We start from the raw sequence: 7,602 nt of genomic DNA, 5'->3' as shown, positions 1-7,602 counted from the left end.
ACTGTGCATTTGCAATATGGTTCAATGGGCAGGTACCATCACGAATTTGTCATGCTATAAAAATCCTGCAGGAATGTGAAATTGACTGGCCCGATGAACTCGGGATGGCTGGGCAGTGATTCTGGTTCATCTCAATGGCTCGTTAGGGTTGATTTCAGAATGTCACTTTTGGTGATGGTACTTCACTGTTTAAACATATTGCAAATGGACAAGAGTCACCAGCAAGTCACCGTCCATCAGTCAATTAGATATCATTCTGACACCAAACTGATACCAATTGACACCAAACCCACTTTTTCCAACTCGTTTTGTAGCCAACTATCACATACTTCAGAGCTGGCCCAAAATTCACAACGCCTTCGGTTCAAACCATAAAAAAACCATAAAACACGTAATTACGTTCTAGCTGCGGGTCCATTTCTTATGTTACGTGTAGACCTTGCTGAGGCGACCCCGAATCCCAAGTTTCGGCTCGATCGGTCATTTGGTGTCCGAGCAAAACCCTAATTGGTGCTGAAAATCCACTTTTTTCCATGACTTGCTACGGGGTCCTTGAATGAGCTATCGGACAGAAACGTTGGGGTCTGTCTATATGGGACGAGTCGGTCGCAATGCACCTAGTCTTGCGACTCTGGGACATTTCTAAATGTCGCCATTTTCGTGATGCAAAAATGAATAGAAGTCATTGCAAATGTATGAAGCTGTTTCTCGGTCCGAGAACTGTCTAGAGCCACGTAACTCACCACGCACTATCGAACGGAGGTCTAGAACAGGATTCTAAAGTTTCGGAACTCTAGGTCCGACGGTTCTTTAAAAGTTCCAACAAGGTTAATTAATGCAGGCAGTGTATGTCTCTACGCAGCCCAATGGGTCCCTACTTCCAAGCTGTGTGTGTGTGTGATTTAGTTTTCCTTTGAAATTTTACGGGAAAATGACTGATTTACAGTTCATGGGGGTTGCCTAATCACATATATGAAATTTTGGAAAGATCTGACTTTTTTAACCCCTCGAAACAGCCCAAGAGACACCAATTATGGCACTTCCGGTTGGCACGGGAAGCTGTAAGTCAACACATATCCTCATTGGGGTATGCTTTTACAGAATCCTGAGTTTTAAGTCCTTACGTTAAGAATTGACTGATTTACACAGGGTTGAATGCACTATGTCTATCAAACTGCAGGCAGGGTATGGATAAACACTTTTAGGGTGATTTTAACCACTTCCGGTTGGTCCAGGAAGCTTAGAATCAACACAGGTAGACCTCATAGTGGTCTGATGGACTGTCATAGAAGACAGGTTCATAAGGCATTCATAACCCACATAGGCTTCAGGTTGAATTTAGAGGTGCAGGCAATGTATTCCTATGGGGAGAGAAGTCAATGCAAACTCTTTGATGTAAACACCTTCTTTTAACTGTTAAGGGTTAATGCCACAGGGTCAAGGTTAGGCTTGCACGGATCGGGAGGACCTTAGGAACGTACCTGAGGTCGAATTGTGCTTCTCACCCTAACAGTTCTCTCACTGTCACCCAAAACAAATTACATTTAGGGCTAGGCTTAATTTTGGGCCTACTTTTTCCCATGGTCACTGCGCTTAGACCGAGCGAGCTACGGTCAAGCGGGATATCTCGTTGAACTCGGCACAGCCTAGGGATTATGGTAATGCCATTGCCTGCTCTCTGTGTCTTTAAGCACCTCACTTTTTCACTCCATCCTTGCTGTGTGTGTGTGTGAGAGCTTTTCTTTGACATCTGTTGGGAGAAATGACTGATTTACAGTTCATGAGGGTTATCTATTCACACATATGAAGTTTAGGAAGGATGTGACTTTTTTAACCCTTCAAAACAGACAGTGTGACCCAATTAAAGGCACTTCCGGTTGGCACAGGAAGCTATAAGTAAACACATGTCTTGATTCCCATAGCCACTTACAGAATCCTGAGTTTTAAGTCTTTAAGTTAAGAATTGACTGATCTACACAGGGTTGAATGCACTATGTCTATCAAACTGCAGGCGGTGTATGGATCAACACTGAAAAGGTGTTTTCAACCACTTCCGGTTGCTTCAGGAAGCTTAGAATTGGCACAGGTAGACCTCATAGTGGTCTGATGGACTGTCATAGACGACAGGTTCATAAGGCATTCATAACCCGCATAGGGTTCAGGTTGAATTTAGAGGTGCAGGCAATGTATTCCTATGGGGAGAGAAGTCAATGCAAACTGTTTGATGTAAACACCTTCTTTTAACTATTAAGGTTTAATGCCACACAGTCCAGGTTAGGCTTGCACGGATCGGGAGGACCTTAGGAACGTACCTGAGGTCGAATTGTGCTTCTCACCTGAACGGTTCTCTCACTGTCACCCAATAGCAAATGACATTGAGGGCCAGCCTTCATTTTGGGCCTACTTTTCTAATGGTCGCTGTGCTTAGACCGAGCGAGCTACGGTCAAGCGGGGCATCTTGTTGAACTCGGCACGGCCTAGAGAATATGTAAATGCCATTGTAGGCTTTGTGTGTCTTTAAGCACCGCACTTTGTCACTCCATCCTTGCTGTGTGTGTGTTTCTGTGTGTGTGTGTGTGTGAGAGAGAGCTTTTCTTTGACATCTGTTGGGAGAAATGACTGACTTACAGTTTATGGGGGTTGCTTAATCACACATATGAAGTTTTGAAAAGATCTGACCTTTTTAACCCTTGGAAACTGCCACTGTGACACCATTTAAGGTACTTCCGGTTGGCACAGGAAGCTATAAATAAACTCATATCCTGATTGGGGTATGCCTTTACAGAATTCTGAGTTTTAAGTCTTTACGTTAAGAACTGAGTTATTTACGGAGGGTTTAGTGAGTGTGTGTTATTTCAGAAAATCATAGAAAATCACAGAAATCTCGCAGAGCTCCGCAGCACACTTTAAAAAGATTCGTAAGAACACCCTGCAACTGGATCTGAAACCGTTGAAAAAAAAACAACTATCCATGAACATCACCAATCTGTCGTTGTACGATTTCTCTTAAATGACGATAGATAAATGGCTGGTTCTTTTTTTATTGACACCGGAGGCTCCTCGACTTTGACGTGAAGTGGAAAAATAATTTCTCTATTTTCATTTTGGACCTTTAATCCCAGATAAATGGCCATAACTCAAAAACAGTTGAGGCCTAGACACCATCTTGTTTGGGGCCAACTGGCTCTACTTCCCCTTAATATAATAAATATAATAATAATAATATATGCCATTTAGCAGACGCTTTTATCCAAAGCGACTTACAGTCATGTGTGCATACATTCTACGATAACAACATTAGACCATTAGACCATAGCAACATTAGACCATAACAACATTAGACCATTAGACCATAACAGCATTAGACCATTAGATCATAACAACATTAGATCATAACAACATTAGATCATAACAACATTAGATCATAACAACATTAGACCATTAGACCATAACAACATTAGACCATAACAACATTAGACCATAACAACATTAGACCATTAGATCATAACAACATTAGACCATTAGACCATAACAACATTAGACAATTAGATCATAACAACATTAGATCGTAACAACATTAGATCATAACAGCATTAGACCATTAGATCATAACAGCATTAGACCATTAGACCATAACAACATTAGACCATAACAACATTAGACCATAACAACATTAGACCATAACAACATTAGACCATTAGACCATAACAACATTAGACCATAACAACATTAGACCATTAGACCATAACAACATTAGATCATAACAACATTAGACCATAACAACATTAGACCATAACAACATTAGACCATAACAACATTAGACCATAACAACATTAGACCATTAGACCATAACACCATTAGACCATTAGACCATAACAACATTAGACCATTAGACCATAACAACATTAGACCATTAGATCATAACAACATTAGACCATAACAACATTAGACCATTAGACCATAACAACATTAGAACATAACAACATTAGACCATAACAACATTAGACCATAACAACATTAGACCATTAGACCATAACAACATTAGACCATTAGATCATAACAACATTAGACCATAACAACATTAGACCATTAGACCATAACAACATTAGACCATTAGACCATAACAACATTAGACCATTAGACCATAACAACATTAGACCATTAGACCATAACAACATTAGACCATTAGATCATAACAACATTAGACCATAACAACATTAGACCATTAGACCATAACAACATTAGACCATTAGACCATAACAACATTAGAACATAACAACATTAGAACATAACAACATTAGACCATAACAACATTATAATAGTTGTGTTCAAATATTGATACAACATGATTCTTCTACAAAGTCCTCCAATTAATGTAAATTTCCATGGAATTTGAAGCCTTTTCTATAAAGGCACAGATGGGATTTGAACCCATGGTCTTCGGTTTACGAGACCGACGCCTTACCACTTGGCCACCATGACACTCTATACTGCCACCATGACACTCTATACTGATATATATATATATATATATATATATATATATATATATATATATCAACATTCTGGAAAGTAGTAGTTGTGCAAATGTGAATTTGGCACACAAACTCAGTGGAGAAAGGACCTCATACATATATAGCATGCACTCCCCTCTGAGCTTCCATCCCATTTAATTTGCAGATAAAACGCAATATCAATACACTGTACTTTATATATACACCACTCCATTGAAACTACAATGAAATGATAGCAGCAATTCTTAAAACAGGTACGGACAGGGATTGAAAACATGAACTTCAGCTTTTGAAAATGATGCCATAAAATTTGGCAACCATGCCACTTCTGTTCTATAAATGTACTAACAGGGATTGAACGCATGTTCTTCAGATTAAAAAAACAAATTATTTAGCACATCTCTGTTTCCTGCTTAGAATTTCAACATTCTGGAAAGTAGAAGTTGGGTCTTTGCAAAAAAACATGGAGAAGCTGGGGATTGAACCCAGGACCTCATACATGCAAAGCATGCACTCTACCACTGAGCTACACCCCCTTTCTGGGAAAGAAAAAATTGTTTCTTATTTTCTTAAATTTCTACATTATTATTGCAGGTAAGCCAGTTAAGAACAAGTTCTCATACACAACTGCGACCTGGCCAAGGTAAAGCAAAGCAGTGTAATTCATTTGCAGTCTGGACGTGGAGGGGTGAACATCTCCTGCTCTGACTGCAGCTGGAAGGGACTGCTGCGAGAGGACTAGGCCGCCTGTGATTGCCTTGATAAGGCGGAGCTTTACCTAGTATAGACTTACAGATGACCTGGAGCCAGTGGTTCTGGCGACGAGTTACACATGGAACAAACTAGCTCACAGTCAATAACAAAATAGAAGGGATTTTAAAAAAAGGCAATAAATATGCCATAGTACTGAAGTAGTCCCAATTTAGCAAATGAACACTGGAGTGATAGATGAGCAGATGATGATGTGCAAGTAGAAATACTGGTGTGCAAAAGTGCAGAAAGTAAATAAAAACAATTTGGCGATGAGGTAGGTAGATTGGGTGGGCTATTTACAGATGGGCATCTCCTGCTCTGACTGCAGCTGGAAGGGACTGCTGCGCAAGGACTAGGCCGCCTGTGATTGCCTTGATAAGGTGGAGCTTTACCTAGTATAGACTTACAGATGACCTGGAGCCAGTGGTTCTGGCGACGAATATGTAGCGAGGGCCAGCCGACTAGAGCATACAGGTCGCAGTGGCCATATCAAGACAATTGACCTTTTCTTTACACTGTTGTGATGAAAGTACATTTCCATAATATCAGTTATCTACCATAAACGTCGAACAGGGATTGAACCCATGTGCTTCAGTTAACAAAAACAGATGGCTTTGCGCATCTATTTCATTCTTAGAATGTCAACATTGTGCAAAGTGGGAGTTGTGCAAAAGCTAATTTAACAAGTGAATACTCTCAAAAGACAAGTTGGGGAATTGTTATGCAGGTGAATGAGGACCCAAAAGCGACTTAACAGAAACAGAGTTTATTCCAGTCTTAACAGAAAACGACTAATCCTGAAATCTTTCACAGGTAATGTCCAAACAGGAATAACAGAAATCCTCTAGTCTGTAGAGGGGAACAACAGGAGAAGCGGCCACAGACTGCAGGTCGCTTCGGGTTGGCGCAGGCCGTAGCTGATAGAGACACCTGCTCACACGCAGCATCTGATGAAGGCAAAAACATGACAGGACGGAAGCGGAAACAGAGGGAGAAATAGGGACTCTAATCAGAGGGCAAAATAGGGGACAGGTGTGAAAGAGTAAACAAGGTAGTTAGGAGAATGAGGAACAGCTGGGAGCAGGAACGGAACAATAGAGAGAGAGAGAGAGAGAGAGAGAGAGAGAGAGAGAGAGAGAGAGAGAGAGAGAGAGAGAGAGAGAGAGAGAGAGAGAGAGAGAAACCTATTAAGACCAACAGGGGGAAACAAATAGAAGAGAAAGCACAGGGACAAGACATGACAATATATGACAAAACATGACAGTACCCCCCCACTCACCGAGCGCCTCCTGGCGCACTCGAGGAGAAACCCTGGCGGCAACGGAGGAAATCATTGATCAACGAACGGTCCAGCACGTCCCGAGAAAGAACCCAACTCCTCTCCCCAGGACCGTAACGGGAAACGATGAAGAGGGAATCTAGGGCAATAACTCTTATAAAAATGAGACACGGGTAGAGAACTGTAAGCGTTAGAGCAATCAGGACCAAACAGGCCAGGAGAGTAACAACTAGGGACAGACTGAGACACAGCAAGGCTAAGACCAGGAACAGGAGAGAGGCGGTGGCTGTGGACAGACTGAGACACAGCAAGTGCAGGAACAGGACCAGGAGAGATGCGGTGGCTGGGGACAGACTGAGACACAGCAAGGGCAGGAGAGATGCGGTGGCTGGGGACAGACTGAGACCCAGCAAGGCCAGGAGCAGAAGCAGGAAGAAAGTTACCGGACTTAGTCTGTGCGCAGTCCGAACAAGCAGCCACGAAACGGCGCGTGTCACGCTCCTGAGTAGGCCACCAAAAACGCTGGCGAATAGAAGCAAGCGTACCCCGAAAGCCGGGTGGCCAGCTAACTGGGCAGAGTGAGCCCACTGAAGAACGGCCAGACGAGTAGAAACGGGAACGAAAAGAAGGTTACTAGGACAAGCGCGCGGTGACGGAGTGTGAGTGAGTGCTTGCTTTACCTGTCTCTCAATTCCCAGACATTCAACCCGACAACACGCCCCTCAGGGAGAATTCCCTCGGGGTCGGTAGAGGCTACAGAAGAACTGAAGAGACGGGATAAAGCATCAGTCTTGGTGTTCTTAGTGCCCGGACGATAAGAAATAACGAACTCGAAATGAGCGAAATACAGCGCCCAACGAGCCTGACGCGCATTAAGTCGTTTGGCAGAACGGATGTACTCAAGGTTCTTATGGTCAGTCCAAACGACAAAAGGAACGGTCGCCCCCTCCAACCACTGTCGCCATTCGCCTAGGGCTAAACGGATGGCGAGCAGTTCGCGGTTAGCCACATCATAGTTACGTTCCGACGGCGACAGGCGATGAGAAAAATACGCGC

General features: G+C 42.7%; 2 non-coding genes across 2 annotated transcripts; both read right to left on the bottom strand.

The window, feature by feature from the left end:
• Nucleotides 1-4,410: 4,410 nt before the first annotated feature.
• trnat-cgu lies at nt 4,411-4,482 on the bottom strand. Its single transcript has one exon. It is a non-coding gene; the product is annotated as a tRNA-Thr (tRNA).
• A 496-nt stretch (nt 4,483-4,978) lies between these two features.
• trnaa-ugc lies at nt 4,979-5,050 on the bottom strand. The gene has a single exon. It is a non-coding gene; the product is annotated as a tRNA-Ala (tRNA).
• Nucleotides 5,051-7,602: the final 2,552 nt, after the last annotated feature.

Source organism: Oncorhynchus gorbuscha, linkage group LG18, assembly GCF_021184085.1.
Source record: "Oncorhynchus gorbuscha isolate QuinsamMale2020 ecotype Even-year linkage group LG18, OgorEven_v1.0, whole genome shotgun sequence".
NCBI lineage: Eukaryota > Metazoa > Chordata > Actinopteri > Salmoniformes > Salmonidae > Oncorhynchus > Oncorhynchus gorbuscha.
This window is presented reverse-complemented; position numbering and strand designations above follow the sequence as displayed.